Genomic DNA, 24740 nt, shown 5'->3' with positions numbered 1-24740 from the left:
ATAACTGCAGCTGCGGGTGGAGAACGCTTCCCTGCAAAACTGTGGCCTCAGTCAAGTGGTTCGGCTCTTAACCTCTGCGCTCGCTTCAGCAAGGGTATATCTGATAACCTCAGTGCCCACATGCTGATATCGGCAGCTCTTTCTGTGATCAGTTTCCTTCCTTTCCTTTAAAAATGGAAACCCTCCTTCCACGTTCATTACGAAAGGGTTCCGTGAAAGTGTAGGAGCATCAGAGGGAGATGCCTGGTGAACCGACATGACGTGCCTAGCATTATCAGCTGTAAACCGGGATTGATTCTGACAAGCTCAGGGTGAGTTTGATTTGTCCATGCATTAATGTATATGATAATGTATACATTGGCAGGTCACCATTGTTAGCAGAGATGCTGGGCCACAGACAGATGGAATACTCATGCAGAGGCTGACTTCCATACTCAGTAATAACTGAAAAGGAAAAGGAGAAAAAGGAATCCCAAATTCTCCACCAACAGTGCTGATACGTGGGATCGTCTTGTTTCTGAGACACAGCACCGCTGATTGCTCACGGCCCCGCGTTTGAAGCTCCGGGATAGGTGGGGCAGGGGAGGGGAAGCCTGGCCCAGGCCGTGGCTGAAAACAAGAAAGTCATCAGAGTTCAACCTGCAGCCCGCTTTTGATGTTCCTCTGACACAAAAAGTGGAATTGCAGTGGGCGATTATGGCCTTTCATCTTCCAGCCAGGCCGGCGGCCTGAGAGGTGAGGATGATGATGCTGTCTGGTGGCCAGGTGAGTAAACAGCGCAAGCCCACCAGGGCTGCTGATAGTATGGTGGTCAGGCGCTAGCAGGCACGCTTTGTTTGTGGGGATAGTGGTTAATGCGCTCCCCATCTCCCCCCTTCTGGTAATAAAGGTAGAAGCCTGTGGGCTAGCTGTCTGGATGAGCGAATTCTTTATTTAATGGACACCCACCCCCACCCCCCAGCCCTCACCCCCACACACCTCTCCCAGCTGAGATTTATTCACAGATTGTGCCAGGCAGAACTGCTCAGGCATTAATCGCCACATTTCACAGGCTGATGGCTTTTGTGTCAATGCCACAAAGTGGCCCCTGCTCAGGACGTAGCTTTTCCATCATCAGTGTCCACCATCAATGGCTGGACTGAGTCTCATATCAAATATATTGTTTAACACTAACCACTGTTCACTAATACACATGCCTACATCTGATTTTTTTCTTACCTATTTCACAATAGAGGTTTATACTGATTTTGGAGTTTGCACTGATAAATAGAAAGATAAATAAATAAATAATCATTACCATTGTTATGATACATTACCATACAGCATATACTTTAAAGTGCAAGAAACACCAAACCAATACTTTGTAACATTGGTGGTCACAGAAATAAACATATAGCTGTCATGATAAATGAATCAGAGTGAAGTTTGTATTTGTTAGAAGACAGAAACCAGTTCCATGCAGGTATGGAGCACCAAACCAGCATTTTTAATGTGCTGCACTCTGTTCACTCGATGGTCTAGAACGGACCCAGCTCTGCAATGCATGTTGCCCTGTTTCATGGCTGTCTAGCTAACTGGAGCTTTCAACTGCAGCTTTCCTCTACTGATAACAGCACTGATGTATTTGGATCAGTTGCTCCACATGTTGTTCTCCAAAGGAGAAGACCTTCAGGAGGAATGTTTATGGGATACTTTGAATAAGATTCCTGTCCTGATGGTTCCATGGTTATTGTGTAGTTGCAGCCTTGTTTGCTCTACGTGTTGCTCTGTTTATTGTTTCTTCTCTGTACAGCTTTGACAGCTTTGCCATCCCTGTTCTGATGGCTCTTGTAACTAATGGACTATGCTCACCAGACACTTTACTGGAAAAACTTTGTAAGTGTAGAGTTGCTCATGCTGTGTTGAGAATGGCCCACCTTCCAAATAACATCCAGTCCTCAGTGGTCCTGTGGTCCTAAACCGACCAGTGTTGAACAGGGTAGAGGATGACTGAGAAATCTTGCATACCAACAGACACGGGCTAGTTGTAGTCTTCTGAAATGTATAAGATATACCAAATAAGATGCACCTAATGATGTGGTCATGTAGATACAAATCAGAGTCTCTATTAAAGTGAGTGGTGAGGTAGGATAGGCCCTACACAAATGGGATGTCATCCCCATTGTTGTTTTAGTTAATAAATAGTTTGGCATAAGGCTCTTAATTCAACTGCAGCCATACATGTTTCATTCATCTACAGTCAGTTGTTATAGGCAGACATATTTCTACAGATACATAAATGGCTTTGAGCCCTGTGACTTATTATTAGCTCCCTCTACAGCATTCACTCTCAGCATTATGGCTGAAATTTATATAGATTAAATCTGTCAAGCTTGCATTATCAGCTCATCCTCAGAAGCAAGTGATTCACGACAAGGACAAGGAGTCCATTTGTTCGCAGGCTTTCAAATAAGGGACAGAGGCAGAGGAAGAGGCTTTGCCCACTGCTCTTTCAGCTCATTTGTGCACATCTTTATGTCACATGCTTTCACAAGAAGCACATTGTGTTCCAGGCATGCTGTCAGGCCCAACAGTGCTGTAAGCACAAGAACACAACACCCAAAGTGCATCCGCTAATAAGGCCCTTTTCGTCTCCTGACCTTACTCAGTCGCCATGTGTGTTGCAACAGAAGGGTCAAAATCAGCGTTTCAGTCAGTTCAGTCATGTCCAAAGCAGATGGGCTTTAACGTTCGCCAGCGATTAATTAGGGCTTGCGATCTGTAATTATTTTTCATGTATGATGTTCACCACATCCTATCCTGCGAGTCTTCCTACCAACATATACAAAAAAAGTAGTACATAAATAGTATGCAACTTACTTTGTTCACTTTCATTAACAATGCTAGCAGGCTGCTATCATGGAAGCATGGTGGTGGCACATAGAAGCAGTACAAAAGACCTCAAGACATGTGTAACAGAAATAGATAACCTAACAGTCTGTGTATACATTATATATCAGGACAATCCAAACCCCCCACTCCCAACAGCCCCTTACAAGAAATACAGCTCTTTTTTGATCAGAAAAGAAAAAGGGTAATTTAAGATGCAAAGTCATACATTGTAATACAGATTGTGCCATTTTCTTCTGCTTGCTGAATCTAATTTGAATTGGAAGACACTTTCCCTTTTGCATTAGTATTAGATGCCTAATTGGTCTGCCCTTCCCCCTTGCATACTGCTAATGGCTGTCCCGTTGCTAAGGGTTACAACAGTATGGCTCTCTAATGCAGAACAATACATGGATGTCATACATCCAGTGTTCCACAGGCGTGTGGCAGAGGGTAACACACTGTTTTTGAATCTGACGCTGTAAGGCTGTGGCCCATTCTCACCCAGTGTTGTGTGGTTCTCATTTAGAAAGCTGTTACATTTCATGCCCATTACCATAAGGCCCGACAGCTGAGCAAGAGAGACTTACACAGGCTAGTAGTTATTCACACAGTACTAGAGGAGCTTAGAAGAATGCAGAGTTAAACTGAAGATTAGTTTGATCACACACGTGCACGCACACACACACACACACACACACACACACACATACACACACACACACACAAACAAACAAACAAACACACACCAACAACCATGCACACACTCACACATACATCTACACCTACACCCATGCCCATCCCAACAAATATGTTGTATTAAGCCACCAGACGAAGACCCGTGACTTCTATGCCCTTTTAAAATGCACTATCCCTGTGCATAATTAACAGCATAATCTGAGGAGATAGCGACAGCCAGGTCTAGTACAAGCCCTGCTACTGCGCAAATGGAGCGATCAGTCGTCTCCGGCATTTAATAAGGTATCTGTCACAACATGTAATTGCACAGTCAGAGACAGCGTTTCCCCAGAGCGTCACGTCATAACGATCTTCATTAACTAGTAGAAAGAGTGCTCAAGGTAATACTCACTCTATTATTTAACAATCCAAAAGTGCAATACCTCTGAGAACCCTATCCCAAGGTTGACTTTCCACTGCTAAACTGAGCCTTACTCCACCCTTATGAAAATTAATTTGCAAAAGCTCATATGCATAGTCTTGACAACTACAGTATATGGAGCATCGCTGTGAAGCACAGCAGCCTCTCCATTAAAAGCACCTGCCTGGCACCTTGTAGCCATGCACGCTGTGTTCTTCGTTAGCTATGGCTGCAGACTGGAACCCTGTTGCCTGTTGCCATGTGTTGGCCCCTATCTACCCTGCTTATCAATGGTCATCTTCTCATCGTTGGACTGCTGCTGACTAGATATTAACACTCATCAGTGACCTGGGGGTTAAGCCAATACAAAAGTGCCGGTGGGGTGCTGAGAACAGTCCGTAGCTTCGGACATCCCGGGGCTAGAAAAGAAAAAGGGTCATTTAAGATGACCCTTTGAGGGTGATGATGAGGATGATGAGGAGGAGGGTCCTGTTCTGGAATCCACTGTGTTTCTTTCAGTAGCTTGCTGGTTTCCTCTTGTCAGCCACCTAAGCCTGTGTTAGCTTCTTTCTGTTTGTTTTTTTCCTCTGTATTTCTGGTTGTACGATCGATTATGGATTTGTAGACTTTGCTCTTGTCAGCATGTTCATCCACCTTTGTGCACTGTTGTTATGGCTACACTGCTTGGCCCGCCCCTGACAGGGCCAACTGCTCAAGCACATGCCGCTACCTCAGCAAAGCTGACACAACAGGACGACCTCACTAGAGACAGTGAGGTCTTCTATAAAACAATACACCTCAACTGTTAGTGAGCGCTAAGTTTGTAGCAGGCAAGCAATGCACCGATCACAGAGTCTGGTACTTACTCCAGAGTTTTGCTGGCACAAGCGTCAACGTTTGGAGTTTTTACCTCGCTCTTTGATTCTGGAGATGTTTACATGCTGCTTCGGGCTGTACAGAGATTTGTAGTGACTCTGCACAGATTTGTTTCTGTTTATAAGTGAGTAGTTTCAGATAAATGCACATACCTTGTTTTGTTTTGTTTTTAAATCTGATGATGTAATTGGGTACACAATGGTGATCTGTAAAAATCAATATGTAGATTCAGTTCATTTTAATCTGTAGAGCAGAGGAATGAATTTAATCCTTGCCAGGCAGAACAGTTATGGACCTCTGTCATCTGATTTTGTTGTTATTTAGCTTGCTGCTACTCTGAAGCACACTCAGTACTGTGCACCGTCTGCCAGTTGGAATATATACTGACCGTTTATAAGGGCAGGTTCATCCCTCAGCATTCACTTGGTTAATGGTTTCCAGATCCTGTTCTGATAAGCTAACCAAACTCTCTCAGAGTTTTCATGGATCCATAGGTTGATTGAGGAATAGGTTATTTAAGGAAGCCCCATGTTTCCCTGTGAAAATATAATTAATAATGAAGTGTTAATAACAAAGATTGTTTTTCTCCTAAACCTTTTCTGCTAGTGTAACGCATCATAAAGGTTTCTGGGTTTTGTGCATTTGTTATACAGTATGCCGTGAACTTTGAGTTTGATGCACATTGCTAACACTGAGTAGCCTTTAGTCATGCACAAGTTAATTAATCAGTTAAGTAATTAACCCATTCATTCATTCATTTATACAGTTGTTCATTCATTCATGTATTCATTCATTCATTATTGTGCATCTCGTCTTTGATTACAGAAAACTCCCAGTTAACTCCCAGTTCAGCTCGTTGTCTAGGTCTGTCTGCTCTTGATCTGTTGTTGATTGTTTGTGACTCAGTGGCTGCTTTATGAAAAATGATACAGCAGAAATGATCAAACGAGCACATGTAGATGGAAAGGCATACCTGAAGAATTAACACAAAGGGGCTGTGTTTAGTTGTTTACACTTATGTATGCATGCTTGATCACATCCCTTCCTTCTCCAACAGGAGCCTTTGAAATATTTGTTTTAAACTTTGGCCAGCAACATTAGGATGCAGCCTGTATAGAAAACCTCTGACTGCAAAAATGTGTTGCACACATATGAACATTTTCATCCTGCTTTGACCTCTCTTCCACTTCCATGGTCTGTGCAAAATGAAAAAGAACGGGGTTGAGAGTTCTGTCACGTTCAGTGGTTCTGCGGGCCAGCAAGTATAAAATGTGTTTTACACTGACAGTCTGGTGCTGAGTAATGTTCAACAAAGTTCTAACAAGCTATTGTTTTGGTAGTTAAGGCAACAGGAAGTGTTATGCAGATGTTCAGCATACTGTTTTTTGCAGTTTGTAGGTGGTATAATTACACTCTTCACGAGACTTGCAGAACCCCACCCACCCCTTTCACTAATCACCCATATTTAAGCAGTAAAAAACACCGCCAACAACAAAAATCAACAGCAACAACAACAACAAAAAAAACCCTGTTCACAGAATCCAGCACATGATTGGGAAACGTCTATCAATAGCACCTGTGACACTCATCCGAAAATAATCATATGACAATCATCAACAGGACTGATGCTATCTTAGTAGTCCCTGCATGTGCAAAATGACAGAAAGTGAGTTCCCTGCATATGGTCTTTTGAAGGAACCCTCTAAAGCGCGATGCTGGAGTTCTGCATGAGAGACCTCGGACAATGCCCACCCAAGCCTGCAGGCAGCCCAGCACCTCCCAAGCCTACAAGCCCCCCCCCCCCCCCCCGCATCCCACGGCAGCACGTACATGTATTCTGGCCTGCAGACTTGGCTCGGCAGCATCCTGCAGGGCTGAGATTACAGAAGACAGGTGTGTTCCGGAAACCTCCCTACCAGTCTCTTCACAGATGCTCGCTTCACTTGACTAGATGCTATGTTTGTTCATTCATTGCACTTTCAGTTTGAATAACCTCAAAGTGATTTTGCAGCATTTCATTTTACACTTTACAGTACTCTGTATCAAAATTCCCTCCATTTCATGAGATGTTTAACTCCAGTGGATGTCACCTTCTTCTGATGCTGACGGTTTCTCTATTTAAGTTGTGCCTTCATTTTTTCTCCCGTGGGTATCAATTTCAATGATTTCTTCAATCTGAGGTGCCGAACAGTGAAGTGATTACTGCATCAGATGAATGCAGCACGGTCCCCACCCTGGTTGGCCACTCCTTTAACAGGGTCAGATCACTGCAGCAAGTGGGGGACTGGCCCACAAACACGCCCCTGCCCTGCTCCAGCCTCACCGTTTTCTGGAAACCCTCCCGCCACCATGGAGATAACCGTGCTCTGGCCTGTCTAGTGACCTACTTTACATCTGTGCCTGATCCTGAGTCTTTAAGGGGTGATGGCAGAGTATTGGCAAGATGAGCATAAGGAGAGAGGGAGAGGTTGGGGGGGTGGAGATTGAGGGACAGAGTGAGAGGAAGAGAGAGTGAAAGGGTGAGAAGGAAAGAAAGAGAGAGGGAGGGAGCACAGCAATTGTAACTCCATGGAAATGCACTGAGGGCAGATGTTTTATTTGCAGCAGCACTGGCAGTGTTTGCAGACAGGTACATCTGTGGAACGGAGCAACAGCAGACAAAGAGTGTTCAAAGCCCTCTGCCAAGCAGCTGAGCGTGAATATTTCCTGACTCAGCAGGTGAGGGGCAGAGAGAAAGTCCTCTCCGAGCCTCCAGCCAAGGGATGCACACCCTTGATATGGGCTTGTTTTCAAATGGTGCTTTTTCAAACAGCCTATGGAAAACTGCACTGAGGTGACATAAGCGAGGGGGGGAAAAAAAACAGCAGTCCGGATGAAATTGAGATTTGCTGTTCCACACTGAGGTGAGACAAGCAGCGTCCTCTCTGCTCCTCGCTTTTATGGGAAATTTTCCAGGTTTTATGGCCCAAACATTAAACCAAACGGGGAGCGATAAACACATGCCACTGACCTCATGAACACATCTCCCGTCAGAGGTGCCATGTTTACGATGCGCGAGCCAAAGCCCCTTTGAGGGACCCCGAAGCCTCCCAGCCCATTCGAGGTTATGGATTATTAGAGCAGTTAATGTCACTACTCACGTTGGGTTGGCTGGTGGTCATGTGGCTCTGTGCCGCCTGTTCGCCTGGTGGATAGAGACGAAGCTGATCTGTTCTCAGGTCAGTATGTATGGTAACAACATTGGAAACTTATTGTAAGGGACCTGCAGCGGCCCTGAAGGAGGTGTGTGCACGTGGGCATCCCGCGCCGCTGTGATCCACCCCATCTTGGGTTTGCTTAGCATTCCGGCCCATCCACATCTTCCAACGCACATCATTCCGGGCTTGGAACATGGAGGGGAGCACAAATTCGCCCTTATTTTGAATCAAATCAGCGAAGGCCTGTTTTTTTTTCTCTCGGTGCAGTGGAAACGTAGTGGCGGGGATGTAGGAGGGGTAGTGGTAACTGATTATCAAGTGGGACCAGGGAATTGTTTCAGGGTGCCCTGGGTTATTTTCTTTTGTTCATGAAAGGTTTGTTAGGGTTGTAAGTCAAGCCTTGATAGAGTGAATGGGTTCCAAGTCTGTCTGTCAGCTTGACGTGCTCATGCGCCCATAAACAGGGTAAAAAGCGTCCCTCTGGGCTTTGAATGTTGCCTTTGTGTCGGAATGAATGTCTGTCTCCCGTTTTGTAATAAGCCAAAGGGGGGGGCGGCTTAGTGAGATTGTGATTATGGTCTGACAAGGCAGCTCTGCTCTTTTCTGTGGCATATGGAGGGGGTCAAATGGCTTCGGCAAAGTGGGCGTATTTGCGTAGATTCTCCTCTTTCCTCTAAGGGGAGCTCTGCCATCGAAAACAACTGGCACTGCCTCTCCAGCCCCTCCCCGCTGTGCACAGAAGCCGACCAGAGGAAATTCAGTCTGTTTGTGCTGGACTTCAGTCATACCTCTGGTTTACATCCCTTTTGTCGTTTCTCAATATCCCCTCGCAGGAAAGGGGGAGGGGTGCGGGGGTGGGGGAACAGCAGCAAAATAAATTACAATGTCCCCGAAGTATTTACCTGTGAATGAGACTGCGTTACAGAGAGAGGCTTGGAGGAAGAGGAGGGTGACGACCCCTATCTCTCACCCTGTTTTGAGAGACAGGGCAACCCGTTTGGAGTGGCAGCCCATGGCGGGTGCCCATGCGCAGGCTGGGTTGATTCACTCTCCCCCCCCAGTGGGTGCGCATATTAGAGTATTGTCCTTCTGCATTGCCGTCCATGAGACGGCTGCCATGGCTGCCTATCACATCCTACTGGCTCTATTCTTACCCCCCTACCTCTCTCAGTGCGCCTTGTTTTTCTCGCTTCCCTTGTCATCTCTGCCATGGTATTAGTTCACTTTTTTTTTTTTTTTTACGGCTAATCAGCCAAACGAAGCCGATGCAGTGTATTTGTTTTCCCAGCATTTCCCAGCGAGCCGAGAGCTGGAAGGCAGCGTTTAGTTGAGGCACTGGAGCTGTGAGGTTTTTTTTTTTGAGGGTTGCACGCTTCGTGTGCTTTCCCCCTCGATTCAGGGAGGCACATGTCATTTTGATTCCCCGCAGAAGACCAATAAATAGTAACCGGGCTCCAAGCACTTAACGCCTCTGAAAGCGCAGCATACTAAGTGAGCTCGACTGGGTTTGTTGCACACAACTGCACGCAACCCTACGCATCTTCTTGAGCACGTGTAAACCTCCTGAGCTGCCTCTAAAGCAGGGAGGAGACAGCAAGTCTAGAGGTGGAGGTGGGAGGTGGAGCATGGCCGGGTGGAGAAATATAAGCTTCCCTCTCAACTACGTCAACATGCACATTGTTTTATCTCCTAGCCAAAAAACCTGCCGTTGGTACAGAAGCCCCTTGATGGTGGTGGATTTATTCTCGAGTTATTTGCAATTTCAAACAAATTTCATTCACCGTCTGCCTGTTTGTTCCTGTGATTATGTGCTCCTCAGATACAGAAAGAGGGAGGAGAGAAAGAGGGGATGGTAGGGAAAAGCCGGAATGAAAAGACACGCAATTATTCTTGCTACGTTTTTTTCTTTAATGAAATGCGAAAGTAATTCCCCCATGAAAAAGGCGGTAATTGCCCAAACAGTGTTATAATGTGACAATCGTGGTAAAACAAAGTATGAAATCGCATGGGATTTTAATCATGGATAATTCTCACACGAAGCTTGACAAGTTGAGATAATTAAAAAAAAATTTCTTTGGAAAAATAAGGGTTTGTTGGCATGTCAGAGAAGCTTATTTGCCCTGTCCTCCCTGTAGTCCTCTGTGGCACTAGTTGGCAAGGTTTATCAGGCTTTAAACTTGGAGAAATTCAAGGTAAAATTAGTCGTTTTTATCCTCTGCATATTAGGTTGAGATGGACTCCCGCTGAAGACGCACAGCTATCAGTTAACGATGATGAAGCCCATGAAATTAGAGCCTAACAGTACTACAACACCAGAGCCTTGCAGGAAAATGCAATCGAGGAACCAATTATAATTACGCGAGGCTTCTTATTGTTTGTACCAACCCACATATTACAAATTACTATTTTAGGAAGCACTTGTGTCAAGGAATAGTTTCTAATTACTTGATAAAGTTCTTCCTCTTGCTGTACCTAAAGTATGGCAGCTTGTGATTAGGGTTCAAAACCAGCAACGCTAATATGTAGTTCATGTGTAGCCCACAATTTGCATTGTATCCAGGTAACTCTGATTGTTTCATTAGATGATGTGGTGCAGTCTAAAGACAAATGCATAAAATGATGAAATTACTCTAGCTTTTTCCAGATCCTGCTATAAACAGTATTAAGCTTATTGTCATTATAATCACTGGTACTACTCCAGTGCATGACTCCACATAAGAGATACGGGTCTGCTGTCTCAAAAGGCATGATGTTGTAATTCACCATATCCATAACTTTGAATCTTAGTCGTGCCATGTGACAAGGCTAGGTGGGCAGGGTTCCATGTATAGGCATTTCCTGGGTTCTTATTTGGAGAAAAGGGTGGCAGAGTCTTGCTTATGTTAATGGTCTTTGGGAATTCCTGTACTCACTGACTACTCAGAGGCAATGGTACATGGCTGGGCATTCAGAGATAGCGGATTCAAAAAGCATGTTCAAAGAAACAACAGCATGACAGAGCTGCCGCAAAGTTTTTGCTCATCTGAAATGTATCGGAAAGCTCCGGATAAAAGTAGTTTCACCTACATAGCCAATTACATATGAATGCTCCTGACATTGGTTTAGCAATATCTTGACCCAAACATCTTCATAAGGGGTATTTAATGCTCCAAATCACATGGCCCATAATACATTCAATGAAATACAAAAGAAAATATTCAAAATAGGTGTGACATGCAACGCATTTCCTTTTTAAAGAGACCTTTATGTGAGGGTGTCCAGGTTTCCAATCGCAAATGTGCCTCATATTATGGCCATCCAACTTAAATTGTGGCCTCCACCCACCTGTGTTATGTGTCTGCAGTGCTCTGTAATAAGCATTCTTGACATTGTGGTGAGTCACTCCACCTAATGTGGACCACACCACCATTCAAACAAATACATTACTTGCAAGGAATGGCATGAAATTATACCTTTAACTGGAAGTGTTTTGCAATTGTATGCATGAGTAAAGGTGAAGGTGTTTTTCTGACACTGGTTTCATTGGCCACACTTATAATTGCCCTCCAAATTGATCATTGAAGATTGAAGACCATTTAGCATGTGAGGTGCATGTTTTTACCATTCTGTCCTGGAGAGCTGAGCAGTTAAAAAAAAAAAAAAGTAATTGAGGGGGTACGTTAAACACTGATTTAAGGTCACAGTTAGGTTCAACAATTCAGTGATGTGCCAGCATTTAAGAATTGTATTTCTGTTTCAGCACCAAGGGAAGAATCTTATATGTAGAAGTTTCCCAACAGTTATTTATTTACCCACAAATCATAGGAATCTAATTGAGCCATCTTTATAAAACGTTGTTCTGCTGACATTGTGCTAAACTGCTTTTCTTTATAAGCCAGTGAAAGGACCTCTGTCTATGGTCAGCTGTTTGCTTGGTGTGGGAGCTACAAATGCTTGTTATGCAGTGAAACTGGCTCATGGGTGGAGTCTTAATGAGATGTCAAGGATGAAAGCTCCACATCACTGTGGTTGGTCAATTTATTGGTGAAGGACGGTGTGTAATAAAGTGTTGTTTTTTTCAACCAGAATGTAATTAAGATAAGGCTTAGATGTTTCTCCAAGATACTATGATTGTGGTATCATCAATGTATTGTTTGTACAGAGGTATACTCTAGAACTTTATTACTATTTGGATTCAGATTAAATTGATTCTAGGCTGATGTACATGTTGGCATAGTTTGGAGTCATTACACTGAAAACAACATTCTGCCAGCTGGGTTGTGGCTGTTTTATGAGTTGCAAGTCTTCTAAACCTCCAATTTGTGGAAAGTTAATCTAGAGATAATGGTAATGGTGATCCTCACTAGCCAGAGCCCTCCCTGCATCAAGGGCCTTCCGCAAGCTTCTGAAATAAATTGATGATGGTTTCTAATTTTGATACTTACAGAAATAAATAATAAGACTGCACCATCCATGATAAGTTCTGCATATTTGCCTGTTTCTTCCCTTGATTCAGTGCATAAAGTAAGCTTTTTGTTAAAAACTAATCTAACAGGCAGTGTTTCTGCGATCGTAACTCAAGACGTTAGCCTCAGCCCAGCAGCTAACAGTAAAACACACTGTTAGTTACAAAGCAGACACACACACGAAGGGAGAAAGAGTAGACAACTTTTTTTCTGATGCAACTGAAGACATGAGACAACGTGAGCTCACCACAGTAGGTAGCTAATATGTATTCCAACATTCAAGCACCGTGTACTGAGCGGATTCAAAATGACAAAATGAAAATGACAGTAAATATATTTTCATTCCTTTAGCTTTTTTTTTGAGGGGGCGGTGCTGGGAACACTAATGTAGTCTTTATGATAGGCTTTATATTTAGATGTATGTTCTATTAATTATCTTTTTTTGATTGTAACTGAATGCTGAAGGACTGAAGAGCATTGATGGTGTTTAGCTGCAAAAGTAATTCAACAGCTCTTAAGAAAACACCTAAAGATAATAGACAGTAGACAGCAGAGTGTCTTGGTTCAGTTGTTTTGCATTTTTTTAACCATGAGGTGTACAAGAATCGGCAAATCGCTGCCTGTACACTAACAATAGAAAGGCCTTCAAGAAAAAAAGAAGGCATGGAAGAAAAAAACAGGTGTAGGTGACCTGTGCATCTTAAGAGGGATTATGGGAAATGAGAACGCTCGCCCCCAAGCAAGGATCGGTATGCATAAGAGCCGTGAGCATCAAAGAATGTGTTTGGAAAGAAACAACCCTCTGTTCTTTAATCAGGGCAACCATGGGAGCATCACCAGGGGCCCATCTAAACCTTGCTCTTCAAACAGCCTAGCCCGAGATCTGTCAGGGGCCTCCAGCTCTGGCAGGCAGACAAAGTTGTCTCTGTCAGTGACCTCGTGGGGTTTGGGCCAACAAGGGGAGCATCCCTTCCCTTCTTGACCGAGTTTTTTCAGTTTCCTTGTGTTGGGTTTCGGTGACATCTCTATCCCTCCATGGCCAGAGACCAGGTGGCACCCTGTTTTCCATTCATGAATTCATTAAGTCCCTAATGGAGTTGAATCGGACCCATCACCAGCAGTCACCCTGTGATCGGCCTGACGTACCACTCACTCAAGCTGTGCATAGACCAGAAGACCCAGCCGATCACATGGTAGCTGCAATAATGGGGGAAAAAAAGCTCCCTAATTGCACTGCAGAAATGTCAGGCCAAATCCCTTGCAGCTGGTACAGGCTATTGCTCCTAATGGACCCCGAAAAATCTCGCCTCTCGCTCTGTCCTTCCTGCTCATTTCCTGGGCCCCGTTCAGCGACCATCCTATCTTCGAGCTTGCCAGCGGTTTGCTGCAATCCTCCAAAGGGAGCGGGGTCATGCCTCTAATCGCAAGCACAGAGGGCTTGGTGGAGAGGGTTGAACCTGCAGGGTGGAACTGGAGTGGCCTGGTTCTTTGGCCTGGAGCATTGGGGCCCCTTACAATGCAGAGGAAAGCCTCTTTCAGCCACTTCTGCTGCTCTCGCGAAACATTCAGGACACAGGTGGCCAGATGTGACCGGAGGTGCTACCTCTGAGCTATGTTTTGGGCTCCTTTCCCAATATCTTTGCCGACCGATTTAGTTTTTCCTAAGAGTCCTCTTAATTCGTCCCTAATACATCGTTGCCTTTTAACCATCAACCCCCATCGCCCCAGTTCTCCTCAGAGAGGGTGCTGGTGGTGAGGAAGAGGTTGCCATAGTTATTTATCTGCTCAGTTCCTTCTGCGCATCAGCAGCGGGTAGAAGGAGGTGGGTCAGTGCGATGGCATGTCCTCCGGGAGATAACAGTAATGTCATAGTGAGGAGGAGCCTCCCTCTCTCTACCTCCCTGTGTACCATGCAAGTCTCTCTCTCTCTCTCTCTCTGCCTTGCTGTCTCCCAATTCTATAATTAGGTTGCTTTCAGGCACAGAGGTGCAACATCTATCATGTGGGTAATGCTAGCATCTTAGCAAAGGGAGGTAGAGAACACCTCCACCCCACACAGCATGTTGGGGAATATTGGTCTGATAATGGAGGAGCAGCACACATTTGTTTACACAAGTGTTCATTATTGATGTTTCATCGTTTGAAATATTGGGAGACAGAGGGAAAAAAAGAAATACGGGACAACCTAGTTGTATGGAGTGTATGGAGGCCACTCCAAAAACACAGTCACTGCCTCGCCGCAGGTGGTTGTGCAGCACACGGCCGAGCTAAGCAGTTTCTTGCTTGCTTTGTGTGCGTGCCAGACCGCATTTGCGGGAAAACTGGTGCCACCGAAGAAGAGAAAGAAGGAAGAAAAGAAGAAGAAGAAAACACCTGGCACCAAACAGAAAGCTCATTCTAACATTAAACTCTGGCTTTCTGAGCCCGGCCTGTTCTTAATTAGAAGTGAATGTTGGGAGACAGGCTTATTCATTCTCTCTGACAGGTCCTCCTTGTGTTCTCCTGAAGGACTTGTGCTCGTCAGCTAGGGAGGTGCCTGGCGCAGCATACCCACCCTGGTGGAGTGATATATTTTAAACTCACCTATTCTCGCTCTTGGGCTTCAGTGTCCATCACCTTAGTTTTACAGACAAGGTGGAGGGGGACAAGGGGCTGGTGCATGAACATAGTACAATAGGGGTTGTTATGGTTTATGGCGATATTCTAGCCTTTCCATGCTGTAAATCTTAGGCCACCCTCCCCCAGTGACAGAGACCCGTCTCCAGTAGCCGAGTTTAATGGGCCACCTGCCACGTCGACCTAAATATCGATCTCAGCTTTCCTGTTCCCCCGTCTTCCTCGAGCTGTAACTCCTCAGCACCTTCATGGCCTGAAGGTAGGTGGTAAGTAGACGGGTGGGCGGATGGGTGAGCATAAAGGTTGGCGGTAACCACCCTCTTCTGGTCAAGCCTTCAGTCCTCTGGTCAGATTCTTAAGTAGGATTGTATCTGGCTTTCAAAAGACAAAGGGCAGGAGAAGTGGAGTGGCAGCACTGAGTACAGTCAATGCTACACTCTCTCACTCTGCCCTGGCCTCGAACTACGTTCTGTGCTGATTCTTTTGCGTTGTACACGCACATGCAGCTAGAGAGCTTTTGTGATTTATCAAAGCCTCATAAAAACTGGTATTGTTATAGGGTGGAATTTTTTCCCACACCACCCGCCCCTTTTTGTATGGGGCTCTCTCTTTCTGTGCGTATCTCCTCCCGGATGACTCATCCCTGCTCACCTCAACATTTATGGGTATTTATTTGGTCGCAAACATTGTGTTGAATGCTGCTGGGAGGCGCTTGCACGTGGCAGCCAGAGAGGAAGTGTGCAAAGGCCCGAGAACCTGGCCTGATCGCCCTGTGCCTCAGGCCCTGGGGAAACCCCACAAAGGCCAGTCAGCAGATAGCAGGTAAGCCGAGATGTCCTCCACCCCCCGCCAGAAAAGTCGCATGAGAACCTCTCCATTTCACCCAAACGGAGTCCTGAAGAAAGAGCAACGTCTCGACGCCCTGCAGCGCTTGCCTTACCCGTGAGCCCGGTGACATTTCAAGCACGGGATTTAATAAAGGAAGGACTGTCACATGGTACAGCTGCCTTCCAGCCAATCTTTGGTTGGGCTTTGGAAGAGGGAAGAGAAACACGGGGGAAATTAAGGCACTGTCTCATTCCGCTGCAGGCGTGGGACTCAATGCCATCTAAGACTGGCTCCCTCTCTATATGGTTCTGTAGGGTACGATCTGCGGATATGGGCCAAATTTATGAGCGAGCAGTTATGGCGCTTCCTTTCTTTCCTGTCTACCCCTTCTCCTGCTGTTGGCGGCAGGACACAGGCGGGTTTGCTCGTTAACACTAATGAGTAAGCACACGCTCTGGGATGAGATGGAAACAGCGAGAACAGCGACACAGTTTGCAGTAATTGGCTCTAAGGTGGACTGGATGAAGATAATTGGAGGCGAATAAGGAAACTTAAGCCTATAATTACTTGTCAGCTCCTGTTTATTCGAATGCATTTCTCAACAGTGCAGTTGAAGCTCTAAAATTGAGACCCCACCCCCCATAAATGCACCTGTGCGCACATGCCTTTAATGGATAAATACAGTACATCAATACATCCTGTGGGGCCCAGAGTGTTCATCAGTAGACATAAAGGACATTCATACAAATCTAGTGCATCTGAATCTTCTCACAGTTTTATGTAATTATGGACTATTCAGGATAGAATTGGAGTAAATCCTTTGCTGTGGATTACAAATTGTCTAGCTATAGTGTTCCTGATAGCAGCTGGGGATGATAGTGATCCCATATACATGCACAACCATACATTGTACATTGTGTATATAAACATAATATACATATATTGTACATACATTGTTAATATATTTTTGTACATATATAGAATATATATTTCTCTATGCACCCCTGTTTTCTTTTTCCTCAGTTTGGACAGAGCACTCTCAACCATTTCACTGCGAGTTATACTGTGTATGACTATGTATGTGACAAATAAACCGAACTTGAACTTGAACTTGAATATACGCACTGACACTCCACCATCTTTCCATCTTTCCCCCTTTACTCATGGGATATGAGCCAAGAACCTTCTGGGCACTGATGCAGATCTCCAACTGCTGCACCACCCCTGCTATCACAACTTGGCAAATTGACTCTTACATTATGACCCATTACCCTTACAAAGGACAAACATGCATTACCTTCTAGAGGTAAATAATGGCATTGTCGTAGTTCCTTGTAAGCTCAACATTAGACACGCCCCAGGAGTGCAGTTCGTCAGTCTGCTGATTGGTGCCAGGTACGGCTACAAAAATGTCACGGTAGTCATCGACGACGCTGCTGGTAAATCATGCCAAGTAGAGCCACTCCACTGATAATTACTAGGCCTTGCTGAAGCGCAAGGGTCTGCGTTCCACATCGTGAATCTGCAGTAAAACTTTCTTCCCCCTCCCCCTCACTAGTGATAGACACCTCTAATTAATACCTAACGGCCGATGGAACCAGCTTATGTGATTATGCTAAAGTCATCTGATGCAGTAAGCACATAGTATGTCCCTACATCATTTTTTTTTTACCCCAAATGGGCAGTGATTACATCGATAGTAAAAAGCTAAAAAGTGCTACAAAAGCCAGGAAACCAGCAATAAACAACAACAGCAAAAAATGATGATAATTGGAAGAGGCAACCTCAGCAGCTTACTTTTAATTAATCTCCAATCCTCTACTCCCAAACACCAACCAACATAACCCACACCCACCACCCCATAGCCCCAACACCCCCCACAGTGATTTCAGAGGCCTTGCACCGTTCTTGTATTCTATATAGGGGAAAATGAAGAGGGGTAGGCAGGGAGTCTTGCTAAGATTTGTTCTGAGAAGTCTTTGCTGGTATCAGCAAGTATGTGCCAACTGCTGCCATTTATCAATGCAATGAAATCTCTCTCGCTCTCTCTTTTTTAACCACCCTACCCTTTCTGGACTGAGTTTTATTTCAGCCAGAGTACAGATGCACAGTGGCTGTAGAGGGGAGGGTCTTAAGGGTTCCCACGGTCTACTTCCTGATAGCTGTTGTGAAAATGTCACCAAAATATTATTCCGAGCAGTATTTGGAGCACTGCTATGAAGCATTCGAAGGTTCTTCTGGACCACATGTTTTTAGCCCTGATCACATTGTCAGTACCAGCACAATAAACAGCCTCTTCTGTACATAAATCTGGACTGGATGGTTTGGAACAGCAGGTTTAAAAAGTAAGAAGTAGAAGTCAAGACAGGCTTTATTGTCATTCATCCATATACTTGATATACATTGGAATGAAACTTTGTTTCTTATGTTCCATGGTGCTCATAACAACAGTAGAAGCAGAGGACACAAGGCCAAATGAATCGCCTCACAGCAGTACATTACACAGGATGGAATGAATCAACCAACAACAGTTCAGTACACAGGACCAAATGAATCACCTTACAACAGCACAGTACACAGGGCTGAATGAATCGCCTCACAACAGTACAGCAACACAGTATACAGGACCAAATGAATCAGTAAACAAGGTTGAATGAATTAGCTCTCCAGCATACCCTTCCAGTCCTCATCCAACCACCTAAAAGTTAACACTCTTTCCATCTGTGGTCCGAGCAACAGTAATCACCCCATTGCTTTCGCATTTAGGGCCTTGAATGATGTAGTCACTCCCAGTGTTGACAGCCAGTGCTTAATTAAGACCTGTCTCATGGGAGGGGCTTTCGAGGAACTTGGCGAGCCTCTCTAAATCACCCACAGTCCGTTTCACACAATCGGCCAATCGGCCGTTGGCTGCTCGTGGCCATAATCGCCCTCGTGGTGGCCAGATTACTGCGCCTGCCTTTCGTTATGTGCCCGCCCGGGCGTATGTGTTTATCAATCGTGGCGAGGGTGGAGATGCATTATGTATCGACATCGTTTATATGCATAGTGGCTGAGCAATTGCTATCCTCATTGATTTTTGGAGTGATTTAATAGTGGCTCTCAACAAGTGTGGAAGATTACACTGGTCCTGTTCAGAAGCATGTGGTATAATCACAGTCCCACTTATGAGGTGAAGCGAGCCGCGGAGGTTAATTGTTGGTTTGTTGCCTCTTAAGAGCACGCAACATTTTTGAGGAGGTGCGTGTAAACAACGTGGGGCTTGGCCAATCAGATTACAGACTGCCTCTGTTGTTTGCCTTTCTGCTATTAAATGGTCTTATCGCTAAAGTTAAAGATTTGAGTGCTGACACAGACAGGGCATACATGGACGCACACGCACGCATGCAAGCGCACACAGACGCACACACATGCACAAGTGCATATGAGCACTTCAGCCTGGTGACATCAAGACAATTCTGCATCCATATCCTCTGGTGGTGGTGTCTGTCGGGTTAGGTACAGAGTTATTGGGCTCCTGCAGGAACTTGAGATGTGAGACCTCACCTCTTCCGTGTGCCCTCTGTGGGGCCCCACGCTCTAGGCTGGCTTTGTCACATGCTCCGTCCTCTCCATGCTCCCGCCCCGTGGGATCAGGCCAGCTGAGACGAATTCACTGCGCACACACACACACACACACACACACACACATGCACATATGCACGTACACACATGCTCACATACATACATACACGAACACACACACACATGCAGAAATGCAACCACTTGCATGCCCATATACACCCGCCCCACACACACACACACACACACAGAGCCACATGCATACACAGCCACATGCACAAACACATGTATGCGCACACACAAATGCACACACATGCATACCCCCAAGCCACACACACACACCCACACACACATATATACACACACACACACACGCAGATAGCCACATGTAAACACATACATACACAGACTCTCTCACTGTCTCCCACTCTACCTTACTCTTTCTTTTCTGCCGAGTATATCAGTTGCAGTACTGTTCCTTCCTCTTCTCTACAGTGATAAATAAACTGAAAGATGGATTGGTAAAAAACGGCTTGTTATTTCTGCTTCTCATATGAGCCAGCAATGGAGGTCTCCCACTATGTCCATTAGAACTCCCCATGAAGAGCAGAGGTAATATTTTCACTCTTAACATTGTTGTTCATGGTCCACCAGCCATACTTGTTATATTTATTTGCTTGCTTGTTTAAGTCTCCTATGTAATGATAGTACTGACACACATCGTCACGGTTACATCCATCAACTGGGAGCAGCATTGTGTTGCACTGGTTGAAGTGATTCCATTTTAGGTAAAACATTGTGGGCATCTGGGAAAGCATTCCTGCATAAACAGTGGCTACAGGGGCACTTTCATTCATTGATTCCTGGGCAGTAGAGGTGACTGGCCACATATATTTAACGGAATCTTACACTCGAGAGACATTGTGTGTTGTTGAGCGACACTTGGTTAGTTTTCTAAAAACTTGTATACTTTTCTATATTCAAGCGAGTCAGCTAGTTCACAGTAGCTAACATCCTCAAGATCACAACAGTCCCTTTGTGCTACTTTGTACAAAGCATAAAGTACTTTGTACTGTTTGTCCTTTGTCCTGTTGAACTGTGCTTTTGTAATGTGGAGTTTGAAAAACTGGCCTCAGTGTGTTAGGTGTTAAAATAAGCCCAATGTCCAAAATCCTTGTTCCGTTCTCATTCCAGAGCTGAAGCCTTACCTGCTGACATCCACGGAGCCCTAGCAGCAGAATTCTGCTGTCAGAGGCACGGCTGTGCTGAAAATAAGCAACTGGTTTGGAGTCCTGCTGCCTTGGTGAACTCTCTCACGTTTGCTTCGAGACTCCTGCCTCGTGACTCCTGCCTCAAGGCTGCTGCCTCAAGTATCTTGCCTCAAGACTCCTGCCTTGAGTCTGCTGCCTTGGGACTTCTGCCTCAAGTCTCCTGCCTCCATCTCCATTTCTGATGGCATCACACAGCAGATAACTGTATTTGCAAATCCTTTGTTGAAAATGTCATGGGGCAACAGTTTATGTAAGGTGTCTTGAAGTGTTACATTCACCGATTGCTGTGGCATAGTCTTCGCTTTGCTCAGTGCTGTTCTTTCTGTAGGCCATTGTGGTAGGTACTGTAATGTTTTCATGATGAAAATAGCTCTGTGTGAGATTTGCCAATATTTGTACTCAACGTGTAATATTTGTCCTCAGTGTATAATGCTTGTGAATCAGGAATCTTCTGACATCTGCTGTAGTTACTCTCTGTTGAGCATGTGATATGTTTACACATAATGCAAGCTTACAGCTAGGGTAAGAGTTGTAATGAAGCAATATCTTAGCAGTATCTTAAAATTTAATTTCTAGTTATTCTGCTTGGGATGCTCCTAAAATTGTTTTTCACATGTCTTTTATGTGGAGACATTAGTGCACTGCTCGGTAAAAGTTGTTTCCTTCTGTTTTCCACAGGCAAATGTCCCTAATGATAAACAGAAAGCCATAATTTTTGGAGCCCTGTTTCTCATCATGCTGAGATTTTCCAATCTTCCAAAATCCCTTGATCATTTAAGTCATTATGTATGCTGCACCTATTTGGATGGTTTAAGCATCAGACAGAAGAACCTACTTTGTTCGCACCACCAAAGTAGAGTAATGTCACAGAAATGATTGTCTCGAATGCCTAAATCATTGTTGTCTTTAGTTTTAGTTGTGAAAAAAATCCTTTTTTTTCTCTTGAATCATAGGTCCAAACCATTATTTTCAGCAGAGACTTTATTTTCAGCAGAGACTTTTGCAGTACGAGGCTAATCCAGCAAACGGCTATAATTAGATATACACGCTGCAATTGCAAGGACATGCTGTGTGGGCTTACAGGCGGCAGAGCATTTTCTTGTGCGGTCCTGTTTAAGCCATGGTATTTGCATGACGTTTAGTCCAGTGAACGCTGTTTAGAGTGCATCTCCTGGGGAACATTCAAGGAGACGAGTGTGGGAAGCCATGAATTAGTCTACTACCGTATGCCTTCTTCTCTCACCGGCAACGGGGGCTGATGTCGAAGGGAGGAAGGCAACCTCTCGTGACATTGGTGCCAGGGCATAGCTGATGTGTTGAGCTCGTCCTTGTGAAAGCACATCTTTTAAAGGCAATAAAAGCATGAAAATGAATCAAACCTAAAGCGTTTCTCTGTTAGCTTAGCTTGGCATTTGTGGAAGGAAGAGGAAAAGCGAGGGGGAAAATAAATTATTAAGCTAAAGCCATCATTTGCTGTTCCTAAATGTGAATATGCAGTGGTAATCAAACAAGCAAAGGGTAGATACTAAACACATTAGCATGGGAAGGGAAAACATTATACAGCCGGTGCATAGGTGCAAATATTTGTTTGTAAATGTTAAATTGTACAACATGACATAATGAAACTGACATTTTTGGTTTCAGTATTATATCAAGCAATTTAAATGCAACAAAATCAAAACAAAAAAATATGAGTTAAATATGACGTAGGCAATTATGACATTGCATTTCCTTATGACAATGTGTTCAGACAAATTATCAGTATTAGTTAGCAAGTGTCTTATTTCAGCAACAGTCATGAGGTTAATTAACTCCGCATATTAAAAACTACAGCATCCATTTAATCACTGCATGATGATAAATTACAAATGGATTGGTTTCATATATCCATACTTGTGATGTTTCTTGAAGCAAAACATTTTGGGCTTTAAATATAACAGGGGCATTATAAAACATTTATGGAATAAATTGCTTCATACAACATTAGTCTGCAGCATGTAAAACATGATGAAAATAGCAAAATACAACTTTGATTTCACCATCTAAGCCAAAAGGATGAGTCTTCATTTAAGCGAGTCTCCATTTTTCCCTAGACTTGCATGAAATTCATTTTATTAGACTTGCTCTACATGCATTGTTCATTTTATTAGACCTACACTAAAATGATTTTACTAGACTTGCCTCGTTCACTTTACTAGACCTGTGAGAGTTCCTATAAATTCAGTTTGGGAATTAGGAAGAGCTCCAGAAGTGGAATTTTTTGTCCATTCATATTGGCTCAGCAATGTTCTTTGCAGGGTTTTTTATGCTCCTAAAACCTGTTTCTTGATAATGTGTACTCAAACTTAGAACCAGCATCAGTCCACTTCCTTTTCACCACCCTGCATCCACGACTGAACAAAATAGCCTGGAAAGTACAGAGACACGTGCGATGGGTCAGTGAGCATTTTCTTTTGGGCGGTGCTTTTAAAAATCTGCTAGCACTTCGCTATTGACCGTTTTCATGTTTGTGCCGCCTGTTGGGTGCTTCCAGATGCACGGCTCATCTCAGTGGACTTCTCTCCAGTCTGCTGCCTGTCATCAGGCAATCAATAATAAACTACAGTGCGTTCAATTTAGCTTTCCTGCTCAAGTCTAAAGTCCTCATGTTTCACGCATCTATCACGCATGTTTTATACATATTATATCGCTTTATATATATATATATATATATATATATATATATATATATATATATATATATATATATATATATATAAAAAATGGCATTAAATCCTGAAATTCGGTACAGCCGTCTGCGTGTCACTGCTCTTTATTCTTACAATTTGATTCCATACGGATTCACATTCAAAACTAAGTTTTAATGATGTAAGAACAATCAACCAATAGCATGTAAGAAAATAATTAACCAGCTGAATTTGCTTCGCACTGATTTAAACACCTGTTATATGAATGACACATAAGTAGATGTAGATGCAATAGGCAAACCATCACTCAATATGGCATGTACTTTGTGATCAAATGTGAAAGGGTAACAAAGGTGGAAAAACAAGCGAAAATCGTTAATCATAGAAAGCTAATTATTTGTAAGGACCTTCATGAAAGAACAGTTTTCTTCCTGACTGACTGATGATGTCTTGCATTCGTAGGTGATGGCTGCTTGCCTCCCTGCATATTCAGAGTTTTTTTACATATTTAACTGGGTCAATTTACATATTTGGAGAGTGTGCTTTGAAATACAACTAATTGAAGCTGATGATGTTTCCTGTTATGTGCATACAGTAAAAGCTAGTTTGGAAAAATGAACTGATGATCCCATAGTGGTGATTGCCATTATGATTTCTGCCTTAACACAAAGTGGTGTAATAATCTGCTATCATAATGATATTCTAGAGTATATAGATATGACTCCACCTTGGTCATTATAGCCCCATCTGGAGGGTCTGCTAAGCCAATAGTGACACAGAGTCCCTTGGTCCAAACGCAGGAGCAAACGTTAAACTTTAAACTCATGAGCAAAGAGAAAATAAGAAAAGCAGTATAAAGGAAAAAAACACTATATTAGATAACATCCTTTCTTAAATTTTTCATACAATACTGTAATGGACTTTCATGAACAGCACAGGATGATACTCAGTGAGACTGTCAGTGATGAAACAAGTGTGAGGTGGTACAGATTGTGTCTGTAGGCATTCTGTTTGATCCCTGGCATGATGCTGTGCACACACACACACACACACACACACACACACACACAACCACACACACACACACAAGTTTCTCTCATTTTTCTCTCTCCCATAGACACATGGCCTTCTCTCAGGACCACACACAAACACACAGTCCCTTTCACACCACCTCTCTTGTGCCACAAACACACACACACACACACACACACACACACGCACACTCTACCCTGCTGCTCGGTATGCTGGTGCTGTAGCCTTTGACTCTGTTTGGCTACAGCCAGCTCTTTCAA

General features: G+C 44.0%; 1 long non-coding RNA gene across 1 annotated transcript; it reads left to right on the top strand.

Moving 5' to 3' along the window:
* LOC113572380 (uncharacterized) lies at window positions 1-22139 on the top strand. The gene is made up of 2 exons (XR_003410101.3): window positions 1-765; window positions 20685-22139. It is a non-coding gene; the product is annotated as an uncharacterized LOC113572380 (long non-coding RNA).
* The last annotated feature ends 2601 nt before the right edge of the window (window positions 22140-24740 follow it).

This window comes from Electrophorus electricus, chromosome 22, assembly GCF_041902795.1.
Source record: "Electrophorus electricus isolate QZ-2024a chromosome 22, ASM4190279v1, whole genome shotgun sequence".
NCBI classification, from domain to species: domain Eukaryota; kingdom Metazoa; phylum Chordata; class Actinopteri; order Gymnotiformes; family Gymnotidae; genus Electrophorus; species Electrophorus electricus.
The sequence above is the reverse complement of the archived record's forward strand: the minus strand, read 5'-3'. Positions and strand labels throughout refer to the sequence as shown.